The 17,975-nt window shown below is 37.5% G+C and overlaps 1 long non-coding RNA gene across 1 annotated transcript; it reads left to right on the top strand.

The window, feature by feature from the left end:
• The first annotated feature begins 13,343 nt into the window (after window positions 1-13,343).
• On the top strand, window positions 13,344-17,756 carry LOC125081243 (uncharacterized). Its single transcript, XR_007121626.1, has 3 exons — window positions 13,344-15,190; window positions 15,430-15,534; window positions 16,232-17,756. It is a non-coding gene; the product is annotated as an uncharacterized LOC125081243 (long non-coding RNA).
• The last annotated feature ends 219 nt before the right edge of the window (window positions 17,757-17,975 follow it).

Genomic DNA, 17,975 nt, shown 5'->3' with positions numbered 1-17,975 from the left:
TATTCTCCATTACCTTTTGTTTTGTTCTGTTTTTTTTCAGCAAGAGTTGTAATTCGTGTAATTGTAGGATGTTTGTTCGATGTAAACTCTTAGTCCTACCTGGGAATATTTAAAACACTGTGTTCTTTGGAAGCGCCTAAGGAATAATATTTTAACACATAGCTTTTATTTTCGCCGAGCCCTCTTTAAGCCAAGGTAATTTTGTTCCATGTTGTGTAATGTTCTCACTTGTGATTATTTCTGCAGGTTTCTTGTTTTCTTTTCTGAATCACACAACTGAAGGGCAACAACAGCTGCTGGAGTTAGGTTTGTCAGACATTTTAGGTTAGTTTTCCCCTTTGCCTGAACAAGTTCCATTACCATCACCAAAGCGGGTATATGTTGAGATTGCCACCCGCTGGTGAAACAGAGAATTTTCATTTTCACCAAATAAGAAAACATAGTTGTTTTCTGTTTTTAGAGTATGGGCTTATACATATAGGTTCTTTAAAAAATGTATTTTATACTCCATTAAAAGAATAAAGAATTTCATTATTATGAAACAATTTAAAGCCTTATGGAAAGAACAAAAAAGCCATTGTTATAAAACCATTTAGAAACCTTTATTTATATCTCTCATAGCCTCTACAAAGTGGTGAAGTGGGTAAAAAAAAAAAAGCTTAGAATTAATTATGTCAAAGTGTTATCCGTGGTTGCTGTTGAATACTAAGATTAAGAGGGATTAAACTGATTTTTTGTTGCTTCTTTATACTTTTGTTTAGTTAGTTTTTTTTTTCTGCAGAAAGCTTGTATTGATTTAACAGAAAATATAAATCTGAAGAGGAAAAATAACTATATGTGTGTATATAAATCGAAATGTAAGCCTTCAATAACAGCACTTTATAGAGTGTTAAAAAAAAAAAAAAAGCACCACCCTAAATCAATGCCACATTTAACTAAACAGATACAAAAGGAACAAAAGCTCTGAGATTGAACTGCGGCTTTCATCACTCCACTAGCACAAATTTTAAATTCAAATGCATACATAAGAATTTATTATGTGATAAAGATGCCATTTCAACTTCATGTGCAAGGATGCTTGGTTACCTCACATCATTTACCAAATATATTCCACATGTGAAAATTAAAAACATAAAATAAATTTTAAAATACAGAAATGAATATTTAAACTAAGCAAAAATCCAAAGGAAAAATTATAAAGGAAAATATTGAAAACTTCTGTATAAGAATATTACCATAAAAACAAAGGAGAAGCTGGGAAAAAATATTTATAGCATATAGAACTGACAAAATAAATATTTTTTTAAAGGCCTATGAGCATTTGAAAAAAAAAAAAGTTAAACTTCATTACTAATCAAAGGATTGTACTTTTTTTTGAGATGAAAAATTTAGCTATAAATTGGCCAAGATTTAAAAAATACCAATGATGTCAACTATAGAGCTATTTTCTATTTAAAATTATTCCTTAAAAAGGTATTTAATGACATGAAAAAATGCCCATATCAAATATAGTTTACAAATAACAATAATTAAATAATAATGCAGTTTATAGCTCTCCAGAAAAGTATTATTCCAAAGTTTTAATAGTAATTTTTTGTAATACTAGAGTTATTGGTGATAGTATCCTTCTTTGTGCGTTTCTGTATTTTTTGACTTTTGGCAGCACAAATTACAAATATACAATATGCTCATTAAAATTCACTTGAGTACAAAATAATACAGGTAGTTTGATTACTAATTAATAAAAATAAGAGCATATGTATATATATACATATCTTTATTTATAATTCATCTATGTAGATTAAAATTGTTTTAGAGTTTAATAGTGATTATTTGTATGGTTATTTGTTTATATTTCTATGGTTATAGGTGATTATTTCCTTCATCATTCATTTTGTAATTATTTTACTACTGATAAAAATGTACATTGTATTACTGAAGATCATCTTTAGGACGATCAGGAAAGACATGGAAAATATTCATGAGAATTTAATAGTTAAACGAGGGAACATATGCAGTATAGTGGTTTGGTAGAAGTAGAAGCATATATCTATTTTATTCAAACATATATATGAATAGATTTTTTAAACTTGGAAGGGCAGTGTTTTAAAGGTTTAATGGTGATTGTATTTCTATGAATATAGTCGATAGTTTTCTTATCTTTCTGACTTCTTAACTAGAAATAATAAAGTCTATCTATATATATCAAATAAATACATTGAATTTTATACTTTAAGTATGTTCAATTTATTGTGTTGATGATACTTCAGTAAAGTTGTTAAAATATGTAGTTTAAAACTGCTCAGTAACAGAACAGAAACAGTTCTCATCTTTTCTTTCTGAAAAGAAAATTAAATGTTTAAAAAATGTAGCATTACTTTTAACGGCCCAGTGTTTATTTCATCCCATTTGTAGATATGTGGAATACTCAAGACATTTAAAATTATTTCTTCGCTGGCATTTGGCACCGTAATGAATCAGCATTTTAAAACCGTTTACACAAATTTGGATCTGCACGTTCTTTTCTAGGGTAGGGGGTGTGGGGTGGAATATCTCTGCTTATCAAGATAATGTTAATCCCTATCATGTGCAAGGAGCCAAGTACCTTGTGGAAACAGTTATTTTTCCATTGAAAGAAGGTGATTTCTTATAATTAACAAACTTACACAAGCAAACAAACATGATTTGACTTTTCAGAAGGAAACAACTTACTCAGATATTAGAGTCTCATTAACGCATCCTGTGCCTCAGCAGTAATTTTATTGATTATGTGAACTGTTAAATAGTCCATCTGCAATGCAAATGTAACTTTAAAATTAAAAACCTGACATCAATTTATTTTCCTCCAGCAACTTCAGAGCTAAATTAAATAAAACCCTTGATTTGAGGCAGCCAGCCTTTTCTGATAAAGCTTTCAAATATCCGGCATGTTAAAAGTGTGTTGCTAGGTATGTGAAAGATGATACTAGACAAAGAACGACACTGTTTCAATCATTTTTTAATAAAGGAAAATATATAACTCTCCTGTGTAGCTGCACACTGCTCGACTGGTGGGCAATACTAATATGTGTCCGGAGATACGATGATGTATCTGCTAGTCTTGCTGAGCTCTGCTGAGACCTCTTGTCCTGACGCTCTTGTGTGACAGCTGGCAGTGTCGTCGTCCTTTCTGCCTTACTTGTAAGGCTTGCACTTGAAAACCCAAGCAGCTAATTTTAAAATAGTAATGCATGGCACAGGCATAAAGAATGAATGAAAATACTCATCCCTGAGGCATGTCATGGGTTGATTATAATAAAAATTCCTTAATTATTTATTAGTAGTTGCTTTATAAATCACTCTGGTTTTGCTGAAGGGTATAAACTATGAGATGGGAGAGCAGAGCTAGAGAGGTGAAATTGTCAGGGGACACCATAGTGAAGGGTTTCATATACCACACAGATGCCTTTTGACTTTATCCTGTAAGTGATGTGGAAACAGAAATCTCTTAACAGGAGATTGAAAGGTCAGATTTGTGTTTTCTCTGTGTGATAGCAGATGGATTTGAGGGAGACAGAAAGAGAGGTAGCAATTAAGGTGAAAGACCATGAAAGCCTCAAGTTGCAATATGGGGGGGAAAAATGAGAGGAAGCACCAAAATTTTTGAAAAGGAAAGCATGTCGGAAAAACATTCAGAAGGATTTGGTAGTTGAGTGAATATGGGAGCCAGAGGTAAAGTCGAGGAAAGAATTAAATTTTCTTCTTTGTATAACTGATATTGAAATCACAGGTGCTGATAGTGATGAGAAGGGGGAAACATAAGTAGCTAGTTGACCTACTTTCCTAATGGAGACATGCAGTCACTCAGAAATTTTACAAGAGCAAATTGTATAGACAGACATACAATAAACAATGACAGTAAAATTACAGACAAAACCCTCCAACTAAATCACAAAAGGCAGGAAAGCATAAGAACCTTTTTATGAAGCTGATGTCAGAGACATGAACAAAGATGGAACAATCAGGTTGCATTAATTGTATTTGTTATGTTGCAACGGCAATGATTTTACTCCAGCAATAATGAGGTCTGTTATAATGGGCATTCACCTTGTATCCCACCTATTCATTCATTAGAATGAGTCCCTCCCCCCCCCCCCCCCCCCCGCCCTTGACAAAGTAAATACACAATAAGATCAAATAAATTTTGATGATTGCCAACAGATGGTGAGGGGCTCAACCTCAGACCATCTGATCTTTCGCTTTTCAGTTCTTTCCGGCTGTTCTTTCTACTTAATTACCTTCCCCTCACTTCCTAATCCCTTCCATGTAATTCGACACCAAGATTGGGTCTCGCACTCTCTATTAATTTTCCACAGCCTACACTCCTTTTTGATAAGATATTCTTTCTTTATAGCTGTGTTGCTAATGGATCTAAACAGTCTGGTTTTAGCAGAACCTTTCAATCCTACTTGAACCATGTCTTTGCTCAATGTATTAATTCAGTTTAATGCTGAGAATTTAAAACCGACTCTTACAGTTTAATCTCATTTCACATCTGACACAATGGATCAATGACCAGTAATTTTACACAATCAAAGAACTATTTTAACTGACCTGTCTTTTAAATCCTTCTCCTATGAGACATTTATTTTTTCCAGTCACTAAAACAGACTTACCAGAGTGATATATGTGTTTTGGTGAGAAATTTCCTTTATTACATGAATGCGTCTATGCATTTTTAATGAATGGAGCAGAGAGTGTATTGCTATAATAGGTATTTTAATGAAATTTTAGGCAAGTGCATAAAGGATAGGAATTCAGGGAAGCTCAGAAGGCATCGCCTAACGTAATTTACTATAGACTCTGCATATTTACATAATCCATATCTAGACAGAACCTTCTTTTTTCTTTTGACAAGTACATTTTAATGTCCAGTTCAATATTAGGAGGCTGCTTCTGTGTCCTATTCAATAGTCCCTAATAACACTGCTTTCCTGAGGTAGACTAATAGAATTCTGTTGATTGAGACTTCCTGCACTCCATGTATGTTCTCGTGTTTCTGTCATGTTTAGCAGTAGTTTGTTTAACCAAGTGCTTGTTCTTTTGATACAGAGATTGTGCATCAAATGCTATATACTGCTAAGGATTTGTAATAGAATAAGGCTTGGTTTTAAAGATAGCATCTATGTTTTGTGAGTGCCAGTTAAAAACAGTCACTATTTTTTTCTGATAATGAAAGCAATAAATGTTCATTTAAAAATTTTTTTTTAAATACAGAAAAATAAGAGGAGAAAACTCCGACAATACCCATCATCTCTTTAGAGATGATGGCTATTCAGTTTTTGCATATACTCTTTCTGGATCATGTATGCATATTTGTATAAAATGAAAATTCTAAAGCAGTCTTGGACTTGTAGATAGTGATTTTATACAGATAACCATTACACACATTTAACTTATGTGAATTTTACTCTGTGTGCATGTGAGAGGACAACAATTTAAATAGATTTTTAAAAATTTCCCCTTCATTTTGTTCACAAGTATATGCCCCAGAATAAGCATGAGATGGGTGATAGGAATTTACTGTTTCCTTAGTCTCTCTCAATTCCTGTGTATCTTTTATGGTATGTGCATCTTGCTACAGTGACCATGACTCCAGTGGTTAAAAATACATATTTTTTCCTACAACAAGGTCTAAACTCAGACCAGCTGCTTTGATGCTCAATCACAGACACAATGACCTATTCTAATGCTAAAAAGAAAAACTATGATGCAGTTATGGTATTTGCTCTCCAAACTGGAGATTTTCAAGGATAATGTTAACTATATGAGATTTTTTTTTTCGTGATTTAAAATCCTATCTCCTGCCCGAGAGGCAATTTCACTGTAATCTACTTGTTTATTTTAGTATATAGTTATTAATTCCCCCCATATCACTGAGTATTCCTGGAGAACATTCTTCATAACCGCATTGCAATACATCATCTGGATGTGCCATATCTACTCTAACCAATCCACTATTATTAGACATTTGGTTAATTTCCAATCTTTTGCTATAATAAGGCTATGACAACTGTTGCGCCTGAGATATGATCATTATTTTTGTGCTATACTTATGCTGTTGTAGTGTCTTCCCTTTAGGCCCTTCTATCACGTTCATGCTGATAGGATATAGGAGGCGGGAGAATGTGATTTCACCATAGCCAGCTGGGGATCGACTTCAGTGGAAGAGGAGGTAGTCAGACATATATTTATGAGTACAGCCTTTTGGTGTTTCTTGGAGACTCCTTACCAGGACACCTTCTGTTCAGATGGTTGGATTGGCACTTAGGCAAGCGAGCCAGTTCAAAGAGTGGATTTGCTGTGGCTTTTTTGAGAGCTCCAGGGTTCTGGTTTTGTCAACTTCATGATGCAAATAGCCATGGCATTTCTCAAAGTTTGAAGACTTCTGTGATTCATGGGCTTGTCTTTCATACCAGTATAGCGCTCCCTCTCCAAGCTTAGGTTGCTCTGGGCAGCTGCATGAGAGGACAGCTATGTGCTTAGATTTGGACAAGGGAAGAAAATTAGAGTCTCACTCTTCATACAAACTCTGCTTGCTCAAAAGTCTTTAGAAAAATTAAGGATTCATTTCCTAGGATACATTCCAGGGTGTGGAATAATAACTGCTCAAAAGTATAAAAATATTTTTAAGGCTTTTGGTACATACTGATAAATTGCTCCCCAGAAATTTTGTACTGATTTATACTCATGCCAGCTGTACATAAGACTGATATTTTGGCTAAAACACTATTATTTTTAAAAGAAGGATAGTCGGGGAGCCTGGGTGGCTCAGTGGGTTGGGCCGCTGCCTTCGGCTCGGGTCATGATCCCAGGTCCTGGGTTCGAGCCCCACATCTGGCTTTCTGCTCAGCAGGGAGCCTGCTTCCTCCTCTCTCTCTGCCTGCCTCTCTGCTTACTTGTGATTTCTCTCTGTCAAATAAATAAATAAAATCTAAAAAAAAAAAAAAAAAAAAAGAAGGATAGTCATTGACCAGTTAAGATTGTACTTTTTGTTTCTTTATTAGACAAGTTGAACATTTTTTTTGTTTATTTAATGACATTTTGTCTTTTTTTTTTTTTCCAGAAAAAAAAAAATGTGGTGTCCCCACCACCCAAGTTTTTTTGGTATAGGTACGTGTTTTTTTAATGTCTAAGAACTTTTTGTGTTTTACATTCTTATCTGAAGACAAAGTACTCAAACCACATGAAATAAGGTACATATTTTTCAGGAGGAAGAAGTGACAGGAAAAGAGTGAGAGGATAGATAGGCTGCATACCTCCAAATAGAGATGTTGTTTATGGCCTTTCATGTCCTTGCCCTCTTGAAAAACCACCCCACCCATGGCTTCTGATGCCTAGGTGGCCAGGTGTTATACAACATGACATTAATGATCACAGTTGATGGGATGTCTGCTCAAAGGTCATCAGTTAGTAGGCTGCCAGGGGATTTATGAACTGCACCGAAATCTCTTCCTAAGGAATTAGGGTAGCAAGGGGAAAAAAAAAAGCTGCCAATTAATAGTAGACCTAAAAAGACAAACATGTGGAATATGAATGAACCAGATTAGTGGGATTGCTGCAGAGAAAAGAGTCACAAATTCCTGCTCCTGAGATCTCTAGAGCCCCCTTAAATAAAGAGGCATTTTCCAGCTCCGGTTTCAGCAAAGCTGTTTACCTTTCCCACTCTATGTCCCTGCTGCATGAGCTTCCCTGAGTCATCTCTATTATTCACAATTAAGTGAACTTGAAGAAACAGAATGATTCCGAGGCAAAGTACTTATGCTACAGATTTAAAACTATCTCAGTTAGAATTCCATACATATCCCAGCAGAGTCATTTTTTAGTTAATTCTTTGATTTAACAATTTGTTCAACATAAAATCATTGAGCATACAGTCTATATTAGGTTTTGGGCTAGGTGATAAAGGAGATACGGAGACGAATCAAACAATCTCTGTGATCTTGAAGTATACAGTTCCATCATACTTTTCTACATAGTGTGGTCTTTCATTACTGCAGAGTGTCAGATCAATGGTGACCAACTAGTTGCTAGGCAACTTGAAAGATAGGAATACAGATCTGAGGTAGCTCCATTCTGATATGTATTTTTCTTCAAAATGTTTGTCAAGAACTGTGGAGGGTCTGAAATTGTCTCTGCTTTAAAGCTGAGATGTTAGCCAGCTACAGTTTAACAAATGCTGGCAGAAGACATACAACTTCTAGATCAGAGATAAAGGAGATGTTACTCACAGCAAGGCAAGCAACAGAAGCTTTATGTTTGCTTCCGGTTCCCTTGCCCCCAGGGCCTGTGGGGGCAATGAGAGCAACCCAGCTGGACCCGCCACAACAGAGGAACACAAAGCATAGGGAACCCGAATGTTTTACAGTGGACTGCAAGCAAACCTGCCAGACATTTGCCCTATAGGGAGACATTATCTTTATTACATTGGACAGTAACCTGTTCTCCACTCTGGAAGGAGACACTGTCTCCCTCTTTCAGGGCTGTTCGTTATCACTCTACGAACATCCTTGAGAAGTTAGTCCAGAACAAATGTTATCAGTACCTTTGTCTGCAAGATATTTTGTGGCACTGTCTCCCTACAATATTTTTTCTCTGGTAATGTTTTTGGGCCATTTAAATTTCTGGTTCTTATTTATACTAACTCTAAGTATCTCTTTACTCTAAGATAGCCCTATAGTCCTCTGTTTTTGCTGTTCACTCTATATCTGTTTACTAGGTGTATGAGTTAAAGATTTTTGTTTTATGTAATAGAAATCAACTTTCCTCTAACTTAGGTGAAATAGATAGTGAAAGGATACTGGGTTATTTCATAATTCAAAGCACAACCCAAAACCTGCTATGGTTCTACGATCTCATCAGCAGAAGTTTATGGCCACCCCTAGAGTGCTGTCATTAGCATGCCTCAACTTCAGTGGCTCCCAGTCTCTGTCATTCTCCACTCCAAGTTTTACATTCTCAGGAAAAAGGAGTCAGATGGCCCATGTGGCTAAGGATCTGCCTCTTCTATTTTTTCAGTTATGGAAGGGGAAAGGGCCATAAAATCATAGACCTAGTAAATCTTAGCTGTTCCCAAATTAGGAGAGATCATTTTGGGGGAGCTTTGAAAGCCTTCCCATTTGCTTTCTACTCTGTCTGGATTTGTTTTGATTGATATTCCATTGCTTGTAAGAGAAATATGGTTATTGTATGCAATTTCTTTTTTTTTAAATCAATTAAATACAGTTTTGCTTTGCCTATTATTTTCTTGGCCATCTCCTGCCATTTCTCAAAAAAAAAATTTTTTTTTTGAGTCATTTTCTAACCTGATCTAAACCAGTTTAGTGATTCAGGAGTTTTAGATAAATATAGGTAGCTTCTAGTGGTTGGAGACCAATTGGACTATCTGTCTTTTCTTGTCAATCTTATTATTAAGTGGCAGGCTGCTAGTAGAGCAAGGCTTAGCTCAAATTTTGTTAATATTAAATATTAAGTAGTCACTTATCTTAACAACCATTATTTCAACAATAAAAATTTACTTTTCACATCTTTTATGCTAATTAATATATCCCCTGATGTAGCTTTCAGCAATGCCCATTTGAAATGGCACAGCAGCCGCTTCTAAAGCTTGGGTTTTCCTAAGTAGGGTATCTCCAAGTTCACTCATCAGCCCTGGAGTGTGGACTAATGTTACCTTATGCCCACACACACATATATTCATGAGTTGTTCTGTGGAAGTATTTTTTAAAGTAAGTTACCAGACCACAATATAATAGGTCAGAATTTAGGCATTTAGTCATGCACTCATGCTAATTTCCATACTCCCTTGTAATTAACATTCCTCCTGACTGGATTAATTGGGTTTGCAATAAGTAATCACATTTATAATACTGCAACTGTTCCCAAATTAATTGCTCACGAGTTCAATGAGCCATTACATGTTCTCATTTAAAGCAGCTTAGAGCCCATGATTTTAAGCTGTGGCCCTAAACATTTCAGGGAGAGGGTCACAGAATCATCCAAGAATATGTCAGTAATACAGTGACACAACTAAACCAGTGGTTCCCAAACTTTGAGAATACATGGGAATCACCTCAGTGGTAGTCATTGAAAATGAAGATACCTTGACTCCCCCCAGCAATTCTGGTTAGGTAGATACTGTACGGGCTCTAGAAAACCTTTAAGTATTGCACACCAATCTTCCAAGAAAAAGGCACATTTGCACCCACTTCCAACTTCACCAGTGATCTTAAGGGAGCATTTCAGAACCCTGTGGCATTAGTTGAGTACAGTTTTCCTTACCGCGCTGGCTGCATATTACAATCACAAAGGGAGTTTTAAAACAATATTTCAGACCAATTAAATCATAATATGAGTGGTGTAGGGTGACTAAACTGTCTGCATGGTTTTCTCCCCCAACCCAGAATGGAGATTAGAGGTTTTCCCCCAATGAATCAATCTATTTTACTGAATTAGACTACTTGACAGATACCTAGCAAAAGTGATAATAAAAAGAAGCCCACTTACCCTGTAAATCTTACAAAATACACAGTTTAATTTGTGTATTGGTGAGAAGGCCCATCATTTTTGGCATTGATTTGTCTTTTTCTCTTCAAAGGTTCAAAGGATTTAGTGGACTTTGTACTCTGTTTGATAGATAGCCCTCCCACGCTTGGGAGAAGAAAAGCAACTCTTTTTATAATTTATGGTGACAAGGTGAGTGTTTATTGTGACATTTTAGTTGAAGATAATCTAAGAATACATGCGGAACTTCACATTAGCCAATGTGAATATACTATATTGTAATATTTAATGAGAAATAAATAGTCATTATGAATAAACCCAGAGGAAGGGTTATATAGATAATTTTCTAGATGTTATCTGAGTAAAGTCTTTTTTTACTCTTTTGATTAGGAACATATCTTATGATGAGCAAAGTAGTTGATGGAAACTTTAATTTAGTGACATTGATAAGGCTTAAATTTTTTTAGACTTTTGTGTTATAAGGAAGAGGAGACCTATAATCAGGGATAGAAAAACCATGTTGGAAATGACTATAATCCAACTTCTTTGAAGGATCCACTTATAATAATACTCATATAGACATTCAAAGCACTGGCTATAATAGGTGATTTAATGATGTTTAAAGCCCTTGAGTAAATTCATATAGGCCAAGAAATTTCCCCGAGGACATGGATTTAATAATTATGATCATCGCTTGTGCTGATAACTCTTGAGTTAAATTTCTGCTGCCAGAGACAAAGTTTTAGAAACTCGAATTGTGAAAATTAAGTGTCAGGAGTTTGGCTAATTCAACATGTATGTATGAGTTGTAGTCCATTTGTGTACAAGAACGGGCTTCCAAGCAAGCAAAGTGCCGTTGTCTCTGCTCAGAAAGCTTTGTCTCCCAAATCGGATGAACCTATTAGCATACGGCAGAGCCTAGTTGAATTAGAAAAAAAATTTTTTTCAGAAGTTTTACTTTGTGTTTTTACTGTTGAGGTGGGATTTTTTTTTTCTTCATAAAAAATTGAGAAGATTTTCAGGCTTCTAATAAAAGCTCAGTACTTTTTTTTTTATTATGTTATGTTAGTCACAATACAGTACATCATTAGTTTTTGATGTAGTGTTCCATGATTCATTGTTTGCTTTTTTATTGGATTGTGGAGATGGATTCACCAGAACTGTGAGGGTTTGGAAGTTTGCTGGAATCCATTTGTCGTGGGAGAAATGGAAGTGTCACCGAACTGTAGATGTGCTCGAGGTTTGGCCACTGTCCTCAGAGAAGCGGGCGCTCCTGGAAGGGCGAGGGTGGTGCTCTAGGCTGCAGGGAAGATGCAGCCTTTCGGGGACTGGGGCCGAGGCCACAGTGGTGCTGCCTGCTCACTGCCCACCCACCCCCAAGCCGCTGTGCCTTCCCGTTTCCAATCCCAGCCATCCGGTGGGCAGTTCATCGTTATCCCCATCTTACAGAGGAGGAGATGGTGGAGATAGGGCTCGTAGGCAGACAGCCCTGCCACCCAAGCCCCTGTTCTTTCCGTCACATCCTGTTGTATCCATTCTGTGTAATCCCCAAGACTCCTTGCTTCACTCCTGGAGTTACTCACTGCATTGTGGGGCAACGTTAGTAGCACAGGACAGCTCTACTCACCCAGAAGGCCATTCTCCCGTTCTCCCCTTGAGCTTACATTTGCCTACTTGTGACTTCCATTTTACCTCTCTCCATGGGAGAGAGATTAAGGATAGATTTAAAAGGGTAAAAAAATGGCGGGAGCATTGAGGACATGAAGGTAGGCTGCCACAGAAGCTGGAGGGAAGGCTGTGTGTCTGGGCAGACAGGAAATAAGCACAGGAGGCCGTTCTATTTTCAACTCTGAAATCTGAGTTTTCCTTCTTGGATGGTGTGCCTGGGGCTGCAGTCGAAGACTGGGGTGTTCTATTATCCAGTCAGCAGGGGGAGCAGTGAACTGAAAGTGACATCCCGTAGGGAGAGAAAGGCCATCTACTCAGCACGGTGGTGTATGAGTAGGTGTTCTTATTCTGCCTAGCATTAATAGAGTCCATGAAAAAAATTGTTTCTGCTTCCCCCCACCCCCCATGCTGTTGATGGTTAATTAAGTCATTGGGCACCAAGAGCAATGCTACACTAGAAAAATTTCATTTTAGTGGCATTTTGTGTTTGTGAATTTCTTTAAATATGTAATGAATTGCAATTTTAAGGATGCCTTTCTAGAGTCCATGAGGATTGTTAATTCTGGCCAAAATTCTTATAGCTTGGGGAAATAATAGCTCTGTTTAGAAAGAGCCAGATGAGAAGGAGACATTTGGTTCTGGGGGGATTTGAAGGTCCCTGAAGAACATGTTCCAGTTATTGTCCTTACAGTCTTTTATCGTACCAGGAATTACAATTTCTTTGTGGTTAAACTTCTTTTAAAAAAAATTAACATATGCATATTTTACCTAAAAAGAATAACTCATTAATAACTTAATAACATAACTTCATTAATCAGTCTCCATTATTGAATTTGTTTGTTCTTATTTGTTTGTGGAGAGGTGCACTTTGATATTGGAAAGTCCAACTCTGGGTCGTAAAGCATCTGCCAAGCCTTGTTAAAATGCGGGAGAGAGGGCCCATGGCAGGGAAGTGGAAGAATGAAAAACAAACCTCAATTTTAGTTTTTTAAATTTTTTTTCAAAGATTATTTATTTGACAGAGAGACACAGAGAGAGAGGGAACACAAGCACGGGGAGTGGGAGAGGTAGAAGCAGGCTTCCTGCCGCCCAGTAGGGAGCCCAATGTGGGGCTCGACCCCAGGACTCTGGGATCATGACCTGAGCCGAAGGCAGATGCTTAACAACTGACCCACCCAGGCGCCCAAACCTCGATTTTAATGTGGGTCGGTGCTGGTTGGTTCGCCCAGGCCTTAGAACAGGAGAAGCAGCATTTCCTAGGTGTGAGACCCAAAATGAGATATGAAAGTCCTAGTTCAGGAAAGCCCAGGGTTTATTAAATAAGTAATCTGCCTTTGTGTGGTAGTTCATAACATGATTTTTGGTCATGAACCCTTTTGAGGTATCTGAAAAAAGTTGAGGATCCATCCCCAAGAAAAATGCACGTACACACAAAATTTAACACCCTATTTCAGGACTTCACTGATGTTCTGCCTCCCCCGAATGCCATCATGAATCCTTGTTTAGGGCACTAGTCTCTCTAATAGAGGGTAGGAATGGGCATGCCGGTGGTGTGTAAAATGATCTATTGGAATATGGAATTTCCTGTTTGTATTTATTTTCTCTCTTTTAAAGGCTTTTTTTCCCCCATGTAGGTTTTACACTGCACATCGTATATTAGCACTGTAGTACCTAGTATGTGCATAACATTTATATATAAATAGAGTAACAAAATTAATTATAAGGGCTCACATTTTTTACTGATGGGGAGGCATGACTCAAAATTGATTGATTACCAATTTGAAGAGTGGTGCTAACTGAATTTAAATTTTCGACTCTGCTCCCCGTACATTGGAGGGCCAAGGGTAGGAGATTAACTCAAAAGGTGACTGGAAATTTTGGACCTAATGATGGTACGTAACATTTGCCCCCACTTCACGAAGCAATTCGCATCTGCCCCATTTGGTCCTCCCGGTGGTACCGTGGGCTAGAGGTAGAGCAGACGCGCTAATGGAAATCTCTGAGAGCAGGCATGTTCTCCAAATTCTTACAGATCTTAAGAGACTTTCCCACGTGCCCTTGGCCAGTTGGTGGTAGCGGTGGTGCACATAACCTCGGCTGCTGACCACAAATTATGTGCTTATTTGGCCCAACAGTGGGGATAAGTCAATCGTTATGGGCTGTCGATGGCCTCAAAGCTGCTGTTACCACCGTTCCCTGTGGACACTGAGTTGTTGAGTCCCTGGCTGATCCAGGCACGGGGACAGAAAGCACATTTTAGCTACTTGATCAGAGGGCCAGGAAGCCGAGCTAACAATTCAGCATTAGCTCTCTCCTGTTGGTACTGTAATACCAACATATTTCAAAACAGATAGAGGGCTCTGGAAGGGTTTAGATACATCTATGTACAAAAAAGATTTACAATGGGTTATTAAATGGGAGTTTTGAGGCTGGTTTCTCAGGAAGTGCCAACCACTCTTTCTCCCAAATTTCCCTTGGTGCCACTGTCAAAGGCAAAGTACTCATCTAGATGGATTGTTGTTCTGACCCAAAATGACATTTCCAACTTTTCTTATATATAATCCAATTTCTGAACTTCTTTTTCAGTGATATTAAGTGGAATAGCAGAAAACAGTATTTTGGCATTAAAGATAGTAAATGTGTTCTGCATTGGTCAGGTGTCCTTGCTCTTTGCCAAATGCATTAGCTGTATTGATTTTAGAATTTTAAATGGCCCTTTTTACCAGACTTGATTAATGTCTCATCCTCCAATCTTGGCTACCTGCTCCTTCCTTCTCTCATACACAATCTTCTTCCCTCTCAGACTGGCACGAGTTAGAGGCGGCTGACCTTCATCGGACCAAGGGTCAGGAAATGTCGTGAGCGGGGTCCCTCGGGCCTGGTGATTAGCCTCTAAAGACAGGGGGCTGGTTGTGCAAGGGTCAAGCCTTCAGTGCTCGGCCCAGGCCCCGGAAACACTCACAGTGGACCTCCTGGTTTGGTAAGTACCAGATGGTTCTAATATGTGGCTTCCAGAGAAGAAGCCTCTGGCCAGATAGAGGCTTTGAAAGTAAAATGAGCTCTCTGGCAAAAGCTACCCAGCTAAACCCAAATGTCACTGTTGCTGCATGAAGCTAAGATTCATTTTCTGTGATTCCTTCTCATTAATTGTGTCCTCTGCTATCCTCAGAGGACACTTTGTTTAATTCTGTGTTCACACATTTTATTCTCTCTCTCCAGCCGTACTATGGAACCCCCTAAGGGTACTGCCGCCTGGAACGTATAGCTTTGTGCACCCTCCCTGGGGCCCCACAGTAAGTGATCACAGTAAGTGGCCGGGTCACAGTAAGTGATGACTCGGGGGCTGGGTTTTTCCTTCTCTTACAGAAGAGAAGTGAGTGGGAGGTGGACCACGCTTGCCCTGGAGATGGCCACTCCTCAGCCATGGTTGTTTTCACTTGTTTGCTGCTTATTTCTTTTCATTATATCTTAAGGGTTAATCTGTTGTAAATGATGGTGATATTAGAGCAAATTTGGAAAATTTAGGCATAAAAGTCGTTCCTATCATTCCTCCATGAATGCATCTACTCTTAGCATTTTAATCTGTATGTTTGATAGATTTCTAATGACAATGTACTTGAATGTGATATTTTAAAGATTATAACATTCCATTCTAAGCATTTTTTTTGTTGTTTAATCATCCTCATAAATTTTATTGGGATATCAAGATAGATTTCACTCTTTTCCTATTGCTGTCTATTAGACATACCATTATTTATTCCTTTTTAAAAAGTATTGATTGGATATACCATCATTTATTTCCTCATTGTTATTTATCAGATATGCAGGTATGTACTTATCAGATATACAATATATATTGTTTTTTGAACTATTTCCTGTAATCCCACACTCAGGATTAAGTGATTATTAACGCATATTGCCTGTTTGAATTCAGTTGGACAAAGCATTATTAACATCTAGCATAGTGTTTGGCTCTCAGCTTATACTCAGGAAATGATTTCTTCCTTCTTCACTTTAGTAGCCTTCTTTAAGCCAGCTTTCTTGGACTGTGGACCTGAGGGCATAACAGATTGAAGAAACCCAGAGATTTCTAACTGGTTATCAAGTAAGTTTGCGCTGGCCATTTCAGTTCATTTGTCGGGAGCACTCATATTCTGATTACAGGGGTTTTGTTTTCTTTGTGTCATTTGGTCAGGAATATTGCTTCATTCTTGCCAGATACAAACTGTTAGAACTTTGAAGGGCTGTGGAAATCATCGTATCTAGTGGTTTCCCAGTGGATGGATGTACAACACAATTTTGCAAGGTGCATAAGAATATGGATTCCTTACTAAATCGTAATTTGGTGGTTGAGAATTGGGAATCTGCATTTTAAAAAGCATCCCTGTGTTCCGATTCGGGTGGTGGACAGACCATAATCTGAAGTTACCATTTGGTTAGTAGACCTTGCTGACTTTTTAGAGCTGATATTAGGTTTTCACCATGTTCAGTCTTTTGCTTTTGAAATTAATTGAATCTTGAGATGACTTACTTCAGGAGGCAAATATTACAATCACAATTATGTTCTGCAACAGGAAATAAGCTCTAAATGAATCTTAACATTTTACTTGACACATTACTATGTTTAAGTGTATTAAAGATGTCATTGAAAGGTGTAGGGGAGGAAAATGAACTTGATTTGGCAGGTAGGTGTTCATGGTACTATTATCCACAGCTGTCTCTGCTGATTGACGGCACACACATTACCTCCTCACAGGCATTGTACTCACTTGCATCAGATTTAAGTGTATGGCATTGTTACTGAATATTTGAAACTGTTTTAGTTAATAGTATTAATTGTACATAGACCAACTTTCAGCCACTGTTTCAGAGTGCTTAATAGATAACAAACCAGAAGGTTCTGTGGATCTCCACGTGAAATAAACTTAGGTCTGCAATACCATTTGCTTAAGTCTTAGTATTTTGAGTAAGGCAAATATTTTATAGTTCGGAGAGGGAATCTCCCCCCATGTTATAGGTAGGGAACTGAGACACTGAAAGGTGGAGTGGTCGAGGTCACTCAGCCACAATTGTATTCACAACTGGAGTTCAGATCTCCTGGGTCCTTCCTCTCTGCTCTTTCTACTGTACCAAATTGCCTTTTTTGCATAGTTTCTACCTAATGAGAAACACTCAGTCTAATGGCTGGTAGAGATGCTATAATCCATTATTTATATTACAAAGAGCATCGAAGCAAGGAATTCTACTCGATATTTTCTTTCGGAAAACCAAACATGCTTTATTTCATTTTTTTCACAATTTATTTAAACATCTCACATATACAAAATAGTGTGTACAATTTTTCTGCTTGTCCGAGAAACAAGGCTTCTTTTTGGTACCACGGGAGAGGATGAAAATGAGACTGGCAAAGAACAAATGCTGAATTTAAAGAAGAGGACAAGGTTGGGCAAGTAATCTGCATACTTTTATTTGGGAACAAGATGTAAAATACTGATGCTAAATCAGATGAAAAGAGAATACACAATACAACTCATTACAGAGGATTATTTCTTCTCAAATTCTTCTAGCACCATCAACGGTCTTCAAGTATCTGAAATACTGTTAGCACCTTTGTATTCTGAACAAAACAAAACAAGTACCTCAGCTCATCTCCGTCTAGGTCAGCACCTAATGATGTGGATCACACTCACAGGACAGTGTTTTGAGGTAGTTTCAAACCTTTGGAAGTTTGGGTTTTTAACTTCCCTCTGTGGAAGATATTCAAA

Source organism: Lutra lutra, chromosome 11 (genome assembly GCF_902655055.1).
Source record: "Lutra lutra chromosome 11, mLutLut1.2, whole genome shotgun sequence".
Lineage (NCBI taxonomy): Eukaryota > Metazoa > Chordata > Mammalia > Carnivora > Mustelidae > Lutra > Lutra lutra.
The sequence above is the reverse complement of the archived record's forward strand: the minus strand, read 5'-3'. Positions and strand labels throughout refer to the sequence as shown.